Source organism: Hipposideros armiger, unplaced genomic scaffold (assembly GCF_001890085.2).
Source record: "Hipposideros armiger isolate ML-2016 unplaced genomic scaffold, ASM189008v1 scaffold_30, whole genome shotgun sequence".
In the NCBI taxonomy this organism is placed as follows: domain Eukaryota; kingdom Metazoa; phylum Chordata; class Mammalia; order Chiroptera; family Hipposideridae; genus Hipposideros; species Hipposideros armiger.
The window spans coordinates 3,985,339-4,004,900 of NW_017731380.1; the positions used below are offsets into that span (position 1 = coordinate 3,985,339).

Genomic DNA, 19,562 nt, shown 5'->3' on the forward strand with positions numbered 1-19,562 from the left:
TGTATTTATAACCAAATCAAGAATGGATAGGATGAAAACTTGGTATGTGGGAAATAGGGCATGTGGGTTTATGTATCTTCTCTTCCAGCAATCGGTCGTCATTTTATGTCTCAAAGTTTTGGTTTCTTCATCATGATGCAGGCAGAAGTCCATATTCCTTTACATTTGTCCCTCAGTATCCCCACCAAGGCGGTGAAGAAGGATGCTCTATAGCCTTTATCTCCTTTGGATTTGTCTATCCCTGGTAGGGAAAGAGTTTTGTTTGTTTTGATACATCAGAGTTATACTATGAGGTATAATCTCAATGTTCTAATTCATTCAGAAATATTTGAGTACCTACCTTCTGTCAGGCCTGTTCTGTGTACTAAGAATACAGCAGTGAGCCAGAGTTCTTGCTCTCATATGGCCTGTGTTCTAAGGGGGAGGCAGGACATTAGCTGATCGGGTAGTCATGGAGCTTGACGAGTGATAAATGCTATAGAAAGAGTGAAGCGGGGGGAGAAGATAGGAGGTGCTGCCACGGGCCAGAGAGGATGTGGCTCTAAGGAAGTGATCAGAAAAGGCCTTCCAGAAAGGGTAATCACTCAGAAAAATGGAAATTATGCAAGAAAAGACTATGCTTATATTGCAAATATTTCCTCTAAAAGTGCTGAAGCATATGCAAAGGGATGATTGTGAAACTGTGTTTGTCAGCTAGAGGGCGGGGGAGAAGAAAAGAAAAGGAAGAAAAGGAGTTTGGGTTCTTTCCAGCAATGGATTGAAGGCTTGTGAAACATTAGGTTCTGAACAAATAGGGGTTGAATCGGAGCAGGGTCAAGCTTCTAACCTTATATAAATCAAGTTAATGTGGTAGTCCTATCAAGGGCAGTATTTTGGAATGTCGGTGTGATGACCCTCCCTTAGAGGTAAGCCAGTTTCCGTCTCTGAACCTTATCCATCTCCTGGTTCTGGGAAGGGAAAAGAACAGATGTGATCTCAGGGAGGATGAGAATATATCATCTTGTAAGAGAAGTTTCAGTCACACAGGAGAAGCAGGAACACCTCCCCTTCCAGACCCAGTGGACTATGGAAGAAGAAGAATGTTACAGAGTTTCCTCTTTGCAGCCTATTCCTGGGTCAAAACCTGGGGCGTGAGTGGGTGATGCTGGGAAATACAACACAGCTGATAGCTATGGAAGAATCTGGAATATCAGAGGCTAATAGCATGTTCCTCTTCACTGCCTGAGGTAAGCTGCATACTCTTGGTGAAAAACTTTAAATGTGAATGTTTGTCTCAGAAGCAATAACGCAGAAGCTGAGGAAAGTGGCCAGAAAAGATCCCGAGGGTGCAATCCTGGCTCCCCAAGGCCTTTTCAGGGTGTCTACAGCTGCACTGTCCAATATGGGAGCCACTAGACACATAAAGCTATTTAAATTAAAATTCAAAGTGATCAAAATTAAATAAAATGTAAAAGTTCATTTCTTGGTCACCCTAGCCACATTTCAAGTGCTCAATAAACTATATGTAACTGGTGGCTACTATATTGAAAAGCACAGCTCTAACATTCCTGTCATTGCAGTAAGTTCTGTTGGACAGTGCTGATTTAGAGAAGTGGTCACCAACTTTTTCTCTAAAGAGCCAGATAGCAAGTAGTTTCGGCACTGGGTACAGTCTCCACCTCAACTACTCAGTGCTATCATGGTAGCCTGAAAGCAGCCATAGTTCATGTGTAAATGAACAGGCATGGCCATGTTTCAATAAAACTTTATTTACAAAAACTGGCTTTGTGCCCCTCCCTGGTCTAGAGGACCCATAGTTTCCACATGTTTCAGTGAAAAAACAGGAGCCACTGAAAGAACTGACAGATTAGAGGAGCCCTGGAATAGGACCAAATTACCTGGTCTATGCATCCAAAGGTGATGCAGGTCCAGGAGCAACACAGTAGCCACCCACCTAGGATCACACTTAGCGCACAGGACAGCACACAAACTTGCACATACAGGCTCAAGGCCATCTTGAGAAGCAGCAGGGAGAGAGGGAAGAAACCTGAAAGACGAACCTTAAATAAGCCAGATGATGTAAAAGAGACCGTTTAGGTGGAAGAGACAGTGATGCTGTTGGTTGGCAAATGTAGGCATCATGCCAGGGGCAGGGGGAACTCAGGAGGAAGTTTAGCTTCATTATAGAAAACAAAAAAGCCACAGTTTCTTTGCATCTCTAAGTTAGAGCGCAAATAAAAGGTCAATGCTGCTACCAATGTTTTCTCACATGCACTTGAAGATAACTTAAGAAAGGAAATCTTTGCAGGCTTCCTAGGAGCTCTTGTTTGAATTAACTCATCTCTGCAGCCCCACCAGGGCCTCCCTGTGACCAATGACAGCCACTGAGGCATTGGGTGAATATCACATTGGAGGTTAGGGCCTCAACATACTAATTTTGGGGGACACAAGTCCATAGCACAAACCTTCAAATTAGCTTATATTTTGATGCTGAGTTCTTGGAACTTTGCTCTCTGGTCATGGATAAAACAAAACAAAAAGACCAAGATGTTTTCTCATCAGTAGAAAGCTTTTAAGGAAGTAGTATCAAATTGTGTCCCACCTTTTCTGAGACTTAAAGCCAGGTGGGATGGGGAAATGACTGCCTTGACTATCGACTGTCATAATAGTTAACATTTACTGGGCAACTTATTGTGCACCAAGAACTCTTTGAAGTACATTACATGAATCACTTCATTTCACCCTACAACAACCTTATTAGGCCTATTGTAGAGATGAAGACAATAATACTAGGAAAGACACTAATACAATGTAACTTGCATATGAGACTAAATCTGGATATGACATGCAGCCGACAAATTCCAGAGGCTGCCCTACTAATCACCATGCTGTGTAGCCTCTCAGGGTGGATACAAATCTTGGAAAGTATCCCTGTGCAAATGTACGTGCACACACACACACACACACACATACACACACACACACACACACCCAGAGATGTGCTTGAACAAAATAACATGCACTAATGTATTAACAATGCGTGTTAATTAGTGAATTAATGTCTACAAACTATTTGTACTTTCTGATGGACTTCTTTAGCCAACTAAGCAAAATGCTTTCTCTTAACATCTGTCCGAGATACAAATTTTAGGAAATGGGATTTTTGATGAGTGGCAAAGAGTAAGATGACTTGAAAGATGAGAGGCTTGGATAGAAGACCAAATTTAGGAGCCATGAACAAGTAGGGTGTGGTACCAAGGCTGAAGTGCTGAAGGGAAGAATAAGTGGGGCGATAGAAAGGAAGCCATATTGGGGAGAGGAGGACAGAAAAATATTAAGGGTTTGTGGGGAGAAGACAGTGACATCAACATCAGATTGGTATTTTAAAAGATCACTCTGGCTACAGTGTGGAAAATGGATTGCCAGGGAAGGGGTGAATCTGTCTACTAGCTTTACAGCTATTGCAGCGATCCAGGTGGAGTCTGATGGTTGCATGGACCAGGGCGGTGGTGGTGGAGAAGGAGATGTGGGGGAGATAAAGATACATTTGTGAGATATAGAAGGCAAATTTAATGAGATTTGACTATGGATAGATCATGAAGCTAAGGAAAAGAAAGAGAAGTCAAGGATGATTTCTCAATTTCTGGCTTTACCAACTGGATGGATGGAGATGTCATTCACTGAGACAGAGAAACCTGAGAAGCCTAAAATAAGACCAGCTATGCCGAAGCCCTTGCTATTTCTGAAATGCACCATGCTATTTCATGCCTCAGTACCTGCCAACATTCTGTCCTCAGCACTTGGCAATCGGACTTCTCCCTTCCCTTGTTGTTTTGAGGGAGGTATGTTGTATTTAACAGCATACACTCAGTACCTAACACAATGCCTAGTTGTGAGGAGTTAGGGGGTACAGTCCCCAAGACTGCCCTCACTTCTGACATCAACTGCATGTTCAAGGGGTTCCCAAAACCTTGATAATTCACTAGAAGAAAGCACAGACCTCACTGAAAGCTATTATACTTACAATTTATTGCAGGGAAATGATACAGATTACAATTAACCAAGGGAAGAAGTGCATAGGGCAGAGTCCAGGAGAAGGACCAAGTACAGGGCTTCTGTTTCCTCCCATCAATGTGTGGCAATAGGCATTGAGTATTGCTAACCAGGGAAACTTGCCTAAGCCTTGGTATTCAGAGTTTTTATTGGAGCACCATTACATAGGCTTGATTGATTGATTGATTGTCCATATAGTTAATTTCAGTTTCTAGGTCAATTGCTATATCCTGACCCTAAGCCATATTGTTAATCTTTCTGGCTTGGTCAGGTTTATCCTAAGACTTAGATGTGTGTGGCCATCACCACCCTAATCCACCACCCTAGGACTACGTGAACGTGGCCAGCCCCCACCATAAATCACATCATTAGGCTATCCAGTGCTTTCCACAGGCCCAGAAATTACCCCCAAAGGCAAAGCCAGGCCTCCTTTCTGGTCAAGGCCAAATTCTTTACTATGCATAGTAGGATCTCAATAAATGTAAACAAAAAATGAAAGAATTAGGTGTTGGCTGTTATGGCATATTTGCTGGCTAGATGTGATGTTAGTTTAAAATAAAAACTCCTAGAGAGCTGCCTCTGTGTTTTCTCTGTACAGAGCTTAATACAGTGTCATGTAAAGTTTATGAGCCCAACCCATGTTCATAGCAGCATTATTCACAATAGCCAAAAGATAGAAGCCACCCAAATATACCTTGATGGATAAATGAATAAACAAAAACATGGTATATACATACCATGGAATATTATTCAGCCTGAAAAAAGAACAAAATTCTGACATATGCCACAACATGCATGAACCTTGAAAACACTAGGCTAACTGAAATAAGCCAGACACAAAAGGAAAAATACTGTATAATTCCATTTATGTGAGATACCCAGAGTAGTCAAACTCTTAAATGCAGAAAGTAGAATGGTGGTTGCAGGGTTTGAGGGGAGGTGGGAATGACGAGTTATTATTTAATGGGTACAGTTTCAATTTGGAAAGATGAAAAAAGCTTTGGAGATAGTGGTGATAGCTGAATAACATTGTGAATGTACTTGGTGCCACTAAATGGTATACTTAAAATTTATTATAAAGGTATATTTTATGTTACATGTATTTTACCACTGTTCATGGGACCCTAGACTCATTGTTGGGTTCTAATTTCCTACCTGGTTTTTCTTTCAGGTTTCTTACTTTCACTAAATGCCCATACTCTCTGCACCTAGGGTTGCCAGATAAAATACAGGACATCAGTTAAATGTGAATTTCAAATAAACAAATAATTTTTTAGTATAAGCGTGTCCCGTACAATATTTGGGGCCTACATAGACAGGGTGCCCTGTATTTTTATTTGCTAAATCTGGCAATCTTAACCCAATCCCAATACTTTTGTTGCTAGAAGATGAATTATCCATCGCAGAGTGGGAGGGAATTTACCTGGGAGGCCTTGTGGTAGTGAGAGAAGCACGTGATTCGTTGTTAGAAGATGTGTGTGCCAGGGCAGCTGGGCAATGTACTTACATTTCAAGGTATCTATATATCACCCTCCCATGAAAAGGGAATGATAGGACTCTAATATCTGGTTTTGTGAAGACTCAGTGAAATGTTGTATGTGAATAGCACCATGCTTGGTAAAGGTGTAATAACCATCGTCTTCTCTCCAAGTAAAATTTGTTAATTCATTTTAGTTATTCTCCCTCATAGTTCAGATTGTAAAGAACAGATATATTCTTGGATATGTGCTCAGCAAAGTGCTGTTGGATTCTGTCCCTCAAACACCTCCCTTTTCCAGAATCTGACTAAAATTTCAATACTTGATTATTAAAGTTGATTTAATCATGAAGTATAAAAAAAGCCTTCCTTTGGGACACCAGAGGACCCTGGTTTGGATCCCACAGATGAAGGCCAGTGACACTGCCCTCCACAGCTAAGATGCTGAACAACAGCTCAACCTGGAGCTGGGTTGCTGTGAGTCGCCGGCGACGGCGTAGGCTGCAGTGAACGGCCATCCAGAAGCCGGCGACTGATCTGCCTCAGCCGGGAAGAGCGCAATGATGGTGCCAACTTGGGCCAGTGAAGAAACGTCCTCCACCACTAGACTGAAGAAAAGGACAGCAACTTGTCTGTTCCCCTTCCCCCAATTCCCCAATGCTGCTCTCATCCCCCCAATGCCCCAATGAAAATATTTTTTTAAAAAAAGCCTTACTGGGTTTCTAAATTCCATAGGAAAAAATTTTAATTAAGCAAATTTGGTTGCTATAAAATGAAGAATATTCCATATACCACAATGAATTTTAATAGCTGGCAACCAGTTGTATTATCTGCTTCTGAGTGCCATCCTGCTTCAAATTCCATATTCACATTTGATAGCAGCAAATAAAAACTCATTTTTAAAAATTGTTTGAATAACAAAATTTTTGTCCTCTTGGTTCACTACGTAAATGCCAGATGCTTCTTATTCTAAGGTCTCTTTTAAAGACTGGAATTTTACATTTGGAGTTCTTGCAATTTTTCATCTCTTACCTTTTTGGGGAACAAGGACAGGACCAAATATTATATGGCAGAGAAAGGGAGAGAGAGGAAGGAGAAGGAGAAGGAGAAGGAAGAGAAAGAAAGGAAGAAAGGAAAAAAGGAAGGAGGAAAGGAAGGAAGGAAGGAAGAAAGAAACTAAGCCAAATAATCTATGTAAACAAGTTGGAGCCAAACTGTTTACTTCTCAGTCTTCACTCAGAGTCTTTGCCTCTATGCTTTTAGCAAAGAGTTGCTAACAGCTCTCACAGGTTCTTAAAAATGCATAATAGAGAAAATAATATGTTACCTGTCTCCAGGAAATGCTCTGTGTCAGCATATGCCCATGGAAAGCCTCAATGCAGAAATGTGTTTATTTACTTCTCATGAACCTCTTTAGCTAAACACTCTCTGCTAAATTTCTGTGTTAGGAACAAAGCATAAAACCATCCACTCTCCGTTGTTGACTATAATTCTTAATATGTGCACTTCTCCACTCAGGAAAAAAACAAAAGAAAACTAAAATTGAGAGAATCGAGGAGACTGACTTTTAGAAATTACAAAAATGAATCACTACTGTGAAAAAAGAACCCTAGAGCCAAGGGAATTTTTATTTCACATTGCAATGAGGCATTTTGTTCCCAATAAATCATATCTCATAGGAGCCAGTTTGCTCAAGCCTCTTCCAAGAGGTAAACTGTCCCCAGGATTAAGGCCTTAAAGAAATATGTTTGAATTCTAATGTATGACCATAAGAAACTAATGGAAAACATTTACAGGTTTCTTCTCCCCAGGTAATATTCCCCCTTTCACGTTAGATTGCCAAATGTAAGCTGACGGCTATCCTACTACAGAGAGAGGTCTTTGCAGTGTGGTCTTAGATCCCAAATGCATGAGCTGGTTAAAGTGCCCACACTCCTACTTCCTACAGAGTATATGAAAGTCTGATCACTCCGGCCTGTTCTCCCCGCCACTGAGATTTCCAGGCACCTGTTGTTCAGAGTAGGGAAAAAGACTCACTAATGTGTCACCTCCTAAAATAAAATTTTAAAAAGCTGAAAAATCATTCCCTGCTGCTAAAACATGCCGGGCCACAAACAGATACAGACATTTAAAAAGGAAAATGGGGGAAGAAACACATAACAAGACCTGTTGTCCTCTGATTTGCATTGCACTGAAAACTACTTGGAGCTTAACTGATGAAGCTAAAAGAAGAGAGAAGGGTTGTGGCATGAATGGGGAAGTTTTTATCCCCTCAGGAGCTGTGGTGCTCAGGGTGCCACTGTCAGGTGCACAAGCTCCCAAGCCACTCACTCTCCATCAGTCTCAGAACCAAGAGTGACAGATGCATGCCTTTGAAATAAACTCGCTCTCATGCTTTGCTTTGAATCTCTTTGTCTTTCTATGTGGAAGAAGTTAGACATGAGTCCATAGTCAACCATTATTTTAGAATATAGTACTTTAGTAAAAGTCACCTAGTGAGCTCTAAGAGGATCAAACATGTAACAATTAAATTGTGATGGGGTGTGGGCAAGTGGGATGTCTGGGACCACACAGAGGAGACCTAAATTGCCAGGGCTTACCCAACAGCACTGGCACCAGGAGGAGGAGAGGCACTGCCCTGGAAAAGAGAGAGATGACTCACATCACATCTCATCTTTAAAGAGGCTGCCCTGCTTAGCTGGGGAGGGGCAGGGATAGAAATTGGATGGAGGTTTACTTCTATTTCCAAACACCCCACAGGTTTTCATGTGGCTTTCTGGCTTCCTCTTTTTCAAGCCACCCAAATGGTAGATCCTAGAGAAGCAAGAAGAATATGGTTAAACATGGAACCAGGAATCTTGGATAGGCAACGATTTGCAACTCTTTAAACCAGTATTGTTTAAATATGTGTTTGACTTAGAGAGACCAGGTACTACATGGGGGAAAGCTGAAAAGAAACATATCTGGAGAGCCCTCAGTGTCTTTTACGTCCCTGATCAACTCAGCTCCGGCTACCACCATGTGGAGGAGTAGCAAAGCAAAAATCACCTTTAACATTCACTGTTACCAAAACCTGCCCAATGGATGGCCTCGCACTGTCCCTGCCCCAGCCCACCCTCTTGTCCAAATATTCCTTCCAACCACATGGAATGCAATTCATAAGAAGAGTTCCTGCAAAATCTTCTGTTCTTTCTTGTTCCATCTCCAGTAATACTCAGTGCTCCTTCTCAACTAGGGGAGAGGCCTAGCAACCTCACACCTTAATTCATCTTTGGTTGAACAGCTGGTTATGGGTTCTCAGAGGTCCCACCACTTCACCTCCCCTTGACTGAACTCTGCTCAAGACTCGTCACCCTACATACTTCTTTTCTCTTTAGATTTTGAACTGTCCTGGAAGTAAAAATCCCACCAAACCTTAATAAACCAGGCTGAAGTGGGAGAACAATTAGCTGAGAAAATTTGTACTACAGCAATTTACAAACTCTGGCATATAGTAAATTCACTAATGATTGTTAAAAAAATATTAATGGATGAGCCGCAGGGCATCGGATAAAGATGATCAGCTGCCCCCTACCTGTAAATATAATTAAAGGAACATTCATGCATGATTCAGCTCTATTTTAATCTATTTTCTACATTACAGTTTTTTGAAGTGATTGTTATTTTCACAAGTAACAGTAAGGAGTGGCACTGAATTAGGAAAATGAGACCTTCTGTGCTTTCTCATGTCCACTGGTCTTCTTGGTTTGGCCTTGGGTAAACCCACATGATGCCTCTGAATAAAAAACAACACCCAAGTTTAAAGATGATGGTGGCTACCAAATCCTCCTATCAGCATGAAAACTTGAGAAAAGGGCAGGCTGAACCTTATGCCGCAGTTAGATGAATGAGTAAACCAGCAGCTACCTACATTTCCAAACACCCTTCAGGTCCTCATGTGGTTTTCCATGGGCTCACCAGGCTCATTCTCATGCTAAGTGTAGATCACCTGGAAGGGGCTTTAGGATTGATTCCCCTTAAATGAACCTCAACATCCTTGCGGTGTAAGCATGTAGCGTTCCAGACAAAGATGTTTATGAGGTAGGAAATGCACCATGGGACACCTCACAACCGGTTTTGGATGGAATGAAATGGGATAAATGCAACATGAGCTAGAATTATAAACTGACTTAGACTGTTAATCAAAACTCTCTCAGATGCACACATAAAGAATAATGATAACTGATTTTCATAATTATAACCCAGAGAGACTGCAAATACTGAACTATCTTCTGAATCTTCAAACAAAAATAGTATGTAGTGATTTTAGCTTAGCTGTTTTAATATATTTGAATTCGTTGAAAAAACATTTCACTTATAATATATAATGTCAACATTTTATTAACTGTAATATTTGAGCAACTAGACTATACAAATAAAAGTCTGCATAAGAGAGAATTGATTGATCCCTGATTACCCATATAAGAAAAGAAGGGGAAATTTACAGAACTCCCTCTGCTTATTTCTGGTAGTGAAGAAACTGAGTCACAATTATGTAAGCCTGTTGGAGAGAAGCAAAGGACGGATCATGTTGTCGAGCTAGAACATTTTTATAGCTTTACAGGGCACTTTTTCCAGCTCTCCTTTGGTCCTGACTAAGCATAGGTGAAACAGTAAAGACTTGACTATATTCTATTGATTTACCTACCTCAGATGTTTTTCTGGAACTTCCCCTGAGTATGGCTCTGTCTCCTATTTCCGAACCCAAAAGTCAGAGCGCAATCCAAACAACCTGGCTCAAATAGACAGTCTGGGCCAAGCAGCTTCTCTGACTGGGGAGTCATTGAACTAACACATTGTGTGCAAATCAGACACTTCACAACAAGAACTGAAACTGTAGGCAATGCTTTAGAGAGCAATTGAAAAGTTGTGATGGACCATTTTTTAGTGGGGTTTTGAGGCACTGGAAACTATGAGCAAGCAGACACTCTAGTGGTAGGGTTATAAATTTATTCTAAATGACAACTCCACTGTGAAGAGAAAATGTAGCTTCCTTACTTGATTTATCACTCCTTTAATCTTCATGAGCCCAAATCCACTGGGTAACAAAATGAACAAAGCAAAATAAAACACATTAGTCCATTTCTTGAAGTAAAAATTTTGACATTTCTTTAGGTATTAGTCAATGCTTTCAAATTTTATTTCTTTTCCTTCTCTATTTCAGTATGGCCTGTGAGTCCTTAGAGTAAATGGGGCTTAAGTGACCTTGTGGTGCTGAGGGAAAAGAGGTCTAAAAGCCATTAGATACCCTTTGTTTCCTCTAATCTCCAGTATCATGACCCTTGAACACTTGGTAACAGCTGACCCCGCAGACTCTCACAGTTGCCGGGGGCTGGTGGTATCACCTGTGTTCTGGTCTCCTGCAGCTTGGGTGGCGATTGGTGGCCCTCCCTGGCTCACATGGCCTCAAGCCACTCTTGCTGATGTTAAAAGGCTGTGACTCCCATTCATCTGCTGAAGCATGAAAATACTCTCGCTAAGAAACAGAGCTCCCCAAACTCTCAGTTTCCTTTCTATTAAATCCTGATGGAGCCCCATCAGGAAGTTCGTCTCTTCGGCCACACAGTGTCACCAGATTTACTTTGATGAAGCTGTCCCAGTGAGCTGCAGAGGGCAACATGGAAAGTGACTGCCTTCCAGAGTCTCAGGTGTGGAGTGGGTTAGAATCCTGATGCTATTTAAGTATCCCACATTACCTAGATGTTCCTTAAGCTACCCACTGCCCTTGAGGTTGGCTTTCAGGTAGTGTTAAGATATAAGAGGAAGAGAAAAATGGGTGTCTTTCCTCCACTTCTGCCTCTCTCCTTTCTCTCACAGTCCTTCAGGCTAGAAGGATGAATCTTTCTATCACTTCACCTGGATTATATCGTCCTGCCACCACTATGATGTAGGCATATTAGATGGAAAAGGTGTCATCTCCATACCCTGGGAGGAATTCCGTGATCTGACCCATCCAGGATAGTTCCTGAAATTCTAAAGGGATTCAGAAAATCCTCTCTCTCATCTAAGCCTGGTTTTCAAACCTGTTATTTTCTCATCAGACAAGGGACTTCATGGCTGATCCCCGAGGCAGAAAACAGCAAAGCATACGCGTATGAGTTAAGAGGGAAAATGAAATATATTAGTTTAATATTTTGCAAATGTTATCCTCATTACACTATCAGTAATATAAAATATACATATTAAGGGTGAGGGAGTTGGCCAGACGTGAGAGAACTGAGACACACACACACACACATGGAACAAAATTAAATCTGTGGTTGGTAGAGCATTAAAATAAAACACACAGTCCACTAGATCCTTTTGGGTTACTGAAGACTCCAGTTACTGTCACCTTGAGGCCTCCTTTTGTTATTTTTTGCTAGTTGGTTTAGTTTTTCCTGAGTTTCCATACTTGTGTATAAATCTTTAATTACCTGAATTAACTTGAGTGCCTTTCTGTTCCATAAAGCCAAACTATCTGAACAAGCTTTTAGTTAAAGCATTCATATTTTACAATGTGTGTGTGCACTGTGCACGTGAGTGTCACCAAGTCTCATTCCAGGCTTTCTGTAAATGTCTTTCCAATCCTTCCCTCCACCTTACTCCAGAGCCCAATTGTCACACCCCCAGGTCATGGCCACATTGCCCTGGCTGGCCCGCCTGCCCCCTTGGCTCTCTACGCCTGTTATCCTGCACTTCGTCCCCTTCAGCCTTCCTGAATCTACACCTTCACCCTCCTCTCCTGTTCAGAGACTCAGACATGTTAGACTTCTCCCTCCTTTCTCCCTATCATATTGAGTTAGATTTGCTTCAGTCCAGTTTTTAGGCTCTGCCCTTGTAAACTAGTCTGAGTTCCCTCTATGCTCACCACGCCTGTGCTGTAAGCAAGCTGATATCCAAACTGGCCGGGGAGCAGAAACACTGCTAGCTGTGTCTTCTCTCAAGTTTTCTGCATGTCTGAAATGTTTTTGCCCTTCTCTAGTTTTATTATAATTTAATCCCAACCCATTTTTCCAAGCCCACCTCAAATCCAGTTTATTTTCTGTTTCTTAAAACTGTTAGTTTTTCTGGGCCACACCACACTCCTTTTGAGCTTAATTACATTCCATCTTTGAATAATGGGTAGTACCCACAGCTAACATTTATTGAGCACCTTCGATGGACTAAGTGCTTCATTTGTCCTTCAGTCCATCCTTGTGGGGTAGGCACTATGATACTCACATTTGAAGACGAGGAAACTGAGCTTCCGGGCAGTTCAGAAGACTTCCTGAGGTAATACAGCTGGTAAAGTGATGGAGGCGGGATGAGGGTAAAGATATCAGGTTCCAGAGGCTAAGTTTTCAGTTAATATGGCCTACCGTCCCCAGAGGATTACTCCTTCTAACTTCAAGTGTCTTCATCTTATTAATATAAGCTGGTATATTGGCAGGATCATGGCTTCTGTGCTCTCTGGGTTGTCCTAAACCAGCACATAGTAGACCCTTAAAAGATATTCCTTTTCTCCCTCTGACTGACCTTTCCCACTGAATCATCATTTTGCAGACATGGAGGAACATGGCCTGTGCGGTTGAAGTTTACTCAGGCTCTGCTGTTACGTGCTGCACTTCTCCCCTTTCATCCCATGAATGCTCACAAGCCCCCTGGATAGCTACAGTGCCAACCACCACAGGTACGAGGCATCTGATACCCTCATGGAGGCTCCACTTCTCTCTCTCTGCCCATATGCCTTGCTTGACTTCTGATGTCCCCAGACCCTGGCCACCGCCTGATGCCCTTTTGCAGTGCCAGGGTTTCACAACGTCCCTAAATCCACTTCCCAGGCACACCAATCCCAAAGGAGTGTTACATGAAGAATTGTAGCCTGCAAGAGGCGGTCTCAGGCCAGTTTCCCTGAGGCTGGACTTTTTGAACAGTGTTTAAAGGAGACCCCAAAGATCTCTCATTGAAATGCACAGCGGGCCTGTGATTTGTTTAGAGAGAAGCCAGCTGTCCTAGTGAGAGCAGAGAAATACATGGTTTCCTAACAGATTTTAAACAGAGCTTAGACCTTCAAAGGGGGTTTTCCCATGGAGATTACACTTCCCTCTCCTAAATTAGAAGCTATAAGCATTCACGACTACCTTAAGATGTGGTGAAATGAGGCGCTGAGACTGTCAGCGTTTGGCTTGGGCCTTTGTGGACGGTGCATGGGAGCTTCACAGGTCTAGGACTCGCAGGACAAAGTTCAGCAGGGGCCACTTCATTGTGAGAGGACTTCAGGGTGGAAATCACCAATTTCCTCCAAAGGCCCCCTCCCCACAAACAGTATGGCGCCTCCCTTCCTCCCCAGCCAGCATAGTAGTCACTCCAGAGCACCCGCCGCCCCCCTTTCTCTGCTTCCCCTTCCCATCCACTGTCTTCTTTAGGAGGAAAGGGAGAACAAGAACATACAAAAAGGTCTCCCTAATTCCTGAGCGTGAGCTTCTTGTCATATTAAGGTCTGACGGCAGAAACTGGAAGCAACACAGTCAATGATAACAAGGCATGATCATTTAAGGGTCTTCTGAAAAGGCCTGTTGTTTGTTTAAATTTCTGCCCACAGCTGCCTGTTTAGGAAATCTAACAAAAGCACCATGAAATCCTGTTTGATCGCAGCTGTATTCACTGCTAATCCCACAGGATAGGAACGTGGAGTTTATTTCAAGATGGGGAAAGAGTGGCTTTTGTGATCCTGACAAACATCAGACATTTCCCCTTCCAGACATGTCAGGGGATGTTATGGGTTATGGGAGGTGCTCAGGAAGAGAAGGGGTCGTTTTCTTTTTCTGGCCTGCTTATGTCTTTAATCATCACCTCTTCTTGCCTGCAGAGGACTGAGAAGGAAGAACTCCACAGGCCTGTATGAGTCTGGGCCGCAGGAAAGGAGAGAAGGGCTCCACATAGGAATTCATTCTCTCAGCAAGTGGGGAACTGATTTCTATGCCTGCCCTACCTGGGCCAACTTCAAAGTGGCCTTGAACCTGGCCACTTGCCTGCAGAGAGAAAAGTGAGACAACATTACTTGACCCCCAACTCACCAAAGAAATGAGGATGTACCCTGCTCAAAGAAAATGTGATTCCTGGAAATCCAGATTTATGAAAATAAGATTAAGTCAACGATTAGGTAGGTTTTGTCGTTTTACTTGAAAAACATCAAAGGATGCCTTAAAATAGTATCTCCTATCCAAGGGTATTTGAGATACAATCTGATCCTTAAGAATTTGACCCCAAATCAAATTCTTGGGAATCGGGTCATATACAGTTTTAATGAGAGTAGGGGACTCACTATCTACATCTAGGCAGTTCCAGGGTTGGGTGAGGAAGCAAAAATTCTCAGGACAGAACAAGATTCACTAATTAACTGACCACTTTTACAATTTGTTCTCATTTAATCATAACTTCTCACTTATGCCAGTGTCTATCCAAACCCACGGCATCAAAATCTTTGTTGGACACTCCCAGGTGGTCAATAATACAATGCAAATCAAATGCAAATTGATTGCAATGAAGTGAAATTGCATATCCTGCAAAAGATGCAGGCTTTCATCCAACTTGGATGAAGACACAATCTGAGCTTCAAAAGAGAGTAATTTAAATATCAGAGAATTAAAAAAGGCCCATGAGAGACTGGGTAAAGTCCTTTAATAGTTTTGAAAAAAAATGACCCTTTCAAAAACTGTGCAGCAAGAGTCAAATGTGAAGTGAAGGGGGTCTGAAAACGTTATAAGTCAAGTTAAGCCAAAAAAATCAGCATTTGATTTTTTTTTCTGATTCTAAACATTAGCAAATAGTTAAAATTATTATATAAGATTCTGGTAAATGTAAGAGAAATACTAATTTATTTTATACATTTCATTTTTAGTAATAAAATTCAATCAACACTTTTAACCATTTATTGTGAAATTTAGGCTCTTGTTTTAAGTGATTCTCTTAATTTTTTTAATATCAATTATTCTTGGGCAATGAGGACCACCTGTGATTTTTTATCATTTCATATATATTAATTTATGTAATACTCACAGCCACTCTATTTGTTAGATGGAGTAGCTTTTAGCTTCATTTTACAAGTAAGAAAATTGAGGCCCTGGGTGGGCGATTTGAACAGCACCATCAAGTTAACAAATACTAACTTCAATTATGCAGGCAGTGCAAGTATTCTTACTGTGTAAATAAAAAAATTATCTCTCTAAGAGGTTTAGTGGTTAACCCTTGGCCATATGGCCAGTAATATCAGTCATGTTCAAACCCAGGCCTTCTGACTCCCAGCTCAGGCTTTATCCTACTGCACTACCAGAATTCTTTAGAGATAAAAATAGCAAATTATGGGCCGGCCGACTGGCTCAGTTACTAAGAGCATGAGCTCTAAGTAACAGGGTCACCAGTTCAATTCCCACATGGGCCAGTGAGCTACACCCGAGCTGAACTGCCAACTGAGCTGCCAATAGGTGGCAGGATGGCTCAGCTGGTGAGAGCACGTGCTCCTAACAACAAGGTTGCTGGTTGGACGCCTTCATGGGATGGGGGGCTGTGCCCCCCGCAACTAAGATTGAACACGGCACCTTGAGCTGAGTGGCTGCCAGCTGCTAATGGGTGGCCAGATGGTGACTGGACTTGGAGCTGAGCTAGGTGCGCCCTCCACAACTGAGATTGAAGGACAATAACTTGGCTGTTCCCCTTCCCCAATTCCCCAACACTGTTCTCCTTCCCCAATTCCCCAATAAAATCTTTTTTTTTTTTTTTAGCTGAGCCATCCTGCGACCTGTTGGCAGCTCAGCGGCAGCTCAGCTCGGGCCGGGCATCGAACCACTGTTGCTCAGAGTTCAAACCCTTGAGCGAGCTCTTAACCAACTGAGCTACTCGGACGGCCCTAATAAAATCTTTTTTTAGAAAAAGCAAATTATGTTAGAACCAAGATTTTTGAGCACTTACTGTCTACCAGACACCATCCTAAGTATCTTATGTGTTACTCTCCTCTATTCCTTTCAATAATCCCATAAGACACGTGCTATGCTTTATCTCTATTTTACAAATGAAGGAACTGAGTTTCAGAAAGATTAAGTGAACGGTTCAGTGTCACACAGTGGGTGAATGACACCAGCTTGAATTAGAAGCCATATTTTTCTTTCTGTGTGTTCTTAGTTGACACACGGCTGTGTCCTTTTTCAGGAACAGATCTATTCCACAGAAAGTCAGAACCTTGCCCTTAACCGTTACAATTATGCCCTCAATGCATAATACGTTATATTTTCTGCAGAAAATTGCCTGGAACTCTCTTCCCTCTGCTGGCGAATTGGAAAGAAGAAGGCTGAAAAAATGCAGCGCTGGATAATTCAATTCACAGGGCTGTTTGGAAAGAGGGCTGGCAAATAAGATTCTCCCATGTCAGATGGCAAACTCACATGATTGGCAGAAGCTTCTAAAATGTTACCTAAGGTCCAATCTGGGCTCCGTGGCGAAGAACGGCATGAGGTTTGAACAAAGCTGCCTCTGGAAGGGGGATTAGCCCACACAGGGGCCACATATTTACTACTTTCCCCTGGGGGGTAGGGCCAAGATATGGGCACCTTAAGATTCAATGGACTCATAAAGATATGCTCTCTGGGGGGGATAGGGGGGTGACTGGTTAGCTCAGTTGGTTAGAGTGTGGTGCTGATAACACCAGGTTGCTGGTTCGATCCTAGGATGGACCACTGTGAGCTGGGCCCTCCTTAAAAGAGTCAACTATGCCATTGTAGCATGAAAGCAATGTATAACCAATGACCATGGCTATTCCCCAATAAAATTAAAAAACAAAACAAACAAACAAAAAAGAGTATGCTCCCTAATATTTCATCCCACGGTGAATACACAGGCTGCCTAAGATAACCGGTAGGAGCAGGAGGTGAGCACAAAAGTGTCAAACTCCAAATTCAAGAAAGAAAGGCTGGGCTTTAAACATAGCAACAGGTAACTATCACATCAGGTTTTAAACCCTTATCAATCAATGAATGACCACTTTGAAATGCTAACCATGCTTCTGAAAGCCAGCCAATCAGCAGCAGCTCCCCTTCAGCAAGGCTTTCCACGGCAGCAGGTTAGCCAAATCGCTGGCCACCCCTGCTTCTGAGAGGCCACTAATATCGGAGCGCTATGCTTCTCCAAACCCCACAAAAGAGCAGTCATTTGCTTTCTTCGGAGAAATTGTGGCTTACAAACACGGTTGACTCGTGCTTAGCAAATGATGCTCTCTGCTCTTTGTTTCAGATAGCAAGTGGTGGCTTCTACTTTGTCTGTCCGAGGGAAAAGCCACTGTTGTATCTCTGAAAAGATGAAACACCTCTATCCAACAACTTAATGGAATCACAGAAATCCTTAGAAACACACACATACACACACACACACACTCAACTTTTGCCCTAAAAATGTGTGAGGGGAACCTCTTGCGTTTTCATGTAGCAGGGTTCTGTGGCAGCCTCCATTCTGAGGGAGAGATAATCACCATTAGATTAAAGTATATGTTTAATTCATTTTAGATTGAATGAAATTGGCACTTCAGTCGAATACAAAAGACTATATTCTTCTTCTTTCAGTGGCCCATTTGCCAAAAGTATCACAGTGATTAAACACTATGTGAATGCATACATAGGTAAGATAAAAACAGCATTCAGATAGCGGAAACCTAAACTTACCCAGCACATGGAAGCCCAGCACAGCAAAGCATATGTGGCTCCTATTTTTATTAACAGATTTCTATTTCTGGTTTCTTTTCCCCTTCCTGCTTTGGTATCATTAGATGTATGTACAAAAATCTAGATATTTGTTCAGAAATTGGTACTTTACTACTGATAAGTTGACACAAACAATATAACTACGGCCGTTATAATGTTAAGTGAGTTTTGAACAAATAGGGTTGGAAATCCAATTATCTTTCCATAGAACACTTTTGTGTAGAATCGTGGTTAAATAAAGGAGGGAAGCCAGTGGGAGAGTTAGAATAGCAATTTCTCCTGCCTGCAGTAGGACATTGGAGAATTTCATTCTGCACAAACATTAATCCATTCATAATGGCCTCCCCCCTGTGGTCAGCCCACAAAGATCTCTTCCAGTTACTGGAAGCTTTACTTTGGAAATGGAGCAAAGAGTCGGGAGCATATGGCTTGGGTAAGAAATTCAAAGATGAAACACAGAACGTTGCACTGGGCAAATGGCTTAGAACTCACTCCAGGAAGGAAGCCCCCTCTCCTGACACCTCAGTAGGGCCTTCAGAGCTTACCAGAGGTGACAGAAAACATAAATACTTGGCCATGGTTCCAATTTGACTGGCCTTTGGTCAGTGCCTCTCAAACTTTCATAAGTACACGAATCACTTTGGTATATGGTTGATGCAGGTTCTGATTAATAAGTTTGGAATCGGAGATGCTGAATTTCCAAAAAAATTGCCAGTGATGCCCATGCTGTTAGTCCATGCACTTTGAGTAGCAAAAATCTAAATTAACCTAAGTCTCAGCTAAGACAGAGTCTTCCAATTGACTCTCAGCAATGGCCATTAAAATTATAGTCAAGAGGAAGCTTAAGAGATCTGCTGGTCTTTGAAAATGTCTAGTCGTGTGACGTTGGGCAAGTTATTTATTCTCTCTGTGCCTTGTTTTTAGAAAAGATTGGTTATGAGGATTAAGTAAAATAATGCTTACTATAGTGCCTGATAGCCTTTGCTTTTTAAATGCTAGCTGCAACCATCTGGCTTCATGCCTTCTTCATTTTGCAAATCTAGAGATAAGTCATTCTGAGGTGAAGGACCGTACTGAACGTGACACAACTTGCTAATGCCAGAGGTCAAGCAGAAGCACTGCCTCCTGGCTTCTAGGCAAAAGCCCTTTCTGCCATTTCCTTAGAGCCGATTGCTAACTGAGACAGCTGGCCCCATTGTGCACTCAGCTCCCTTCCTTGTCCTAGCCTCAGACACCACAGAGCAACTGGGGCTTCATCCACATGCCCAAATATTTTTGCTATAGCTAATCCTGATAGCTTAAGTCTT

The 19,562-nt window shown here is 42.1% G+C and overlaps 1 long non-coding RNA gene across 1 annotated transcript; it reads left to right on the forward strand.

Annotated features, from left to right (window-relative positions):
• Positions 1 to 788: 788 nt before the first annotated feature.
• Positions 789 to 17,211, forward strand: LOC109379854 (uncharacterized). The gene is made up of 4 exons (XR_002123289.1): positions 789 to 1,226; positions 13,073 to 13,199; positions 14,379 to 14,672; positions 16,803 to 17,211. It is a non-coding gene; the product is annotated as an uncharacterized LOC109379854 (long non-coding RNA).
• Positions 17,212 to 19,562: the final 2,351 nt, after the last annotated feature.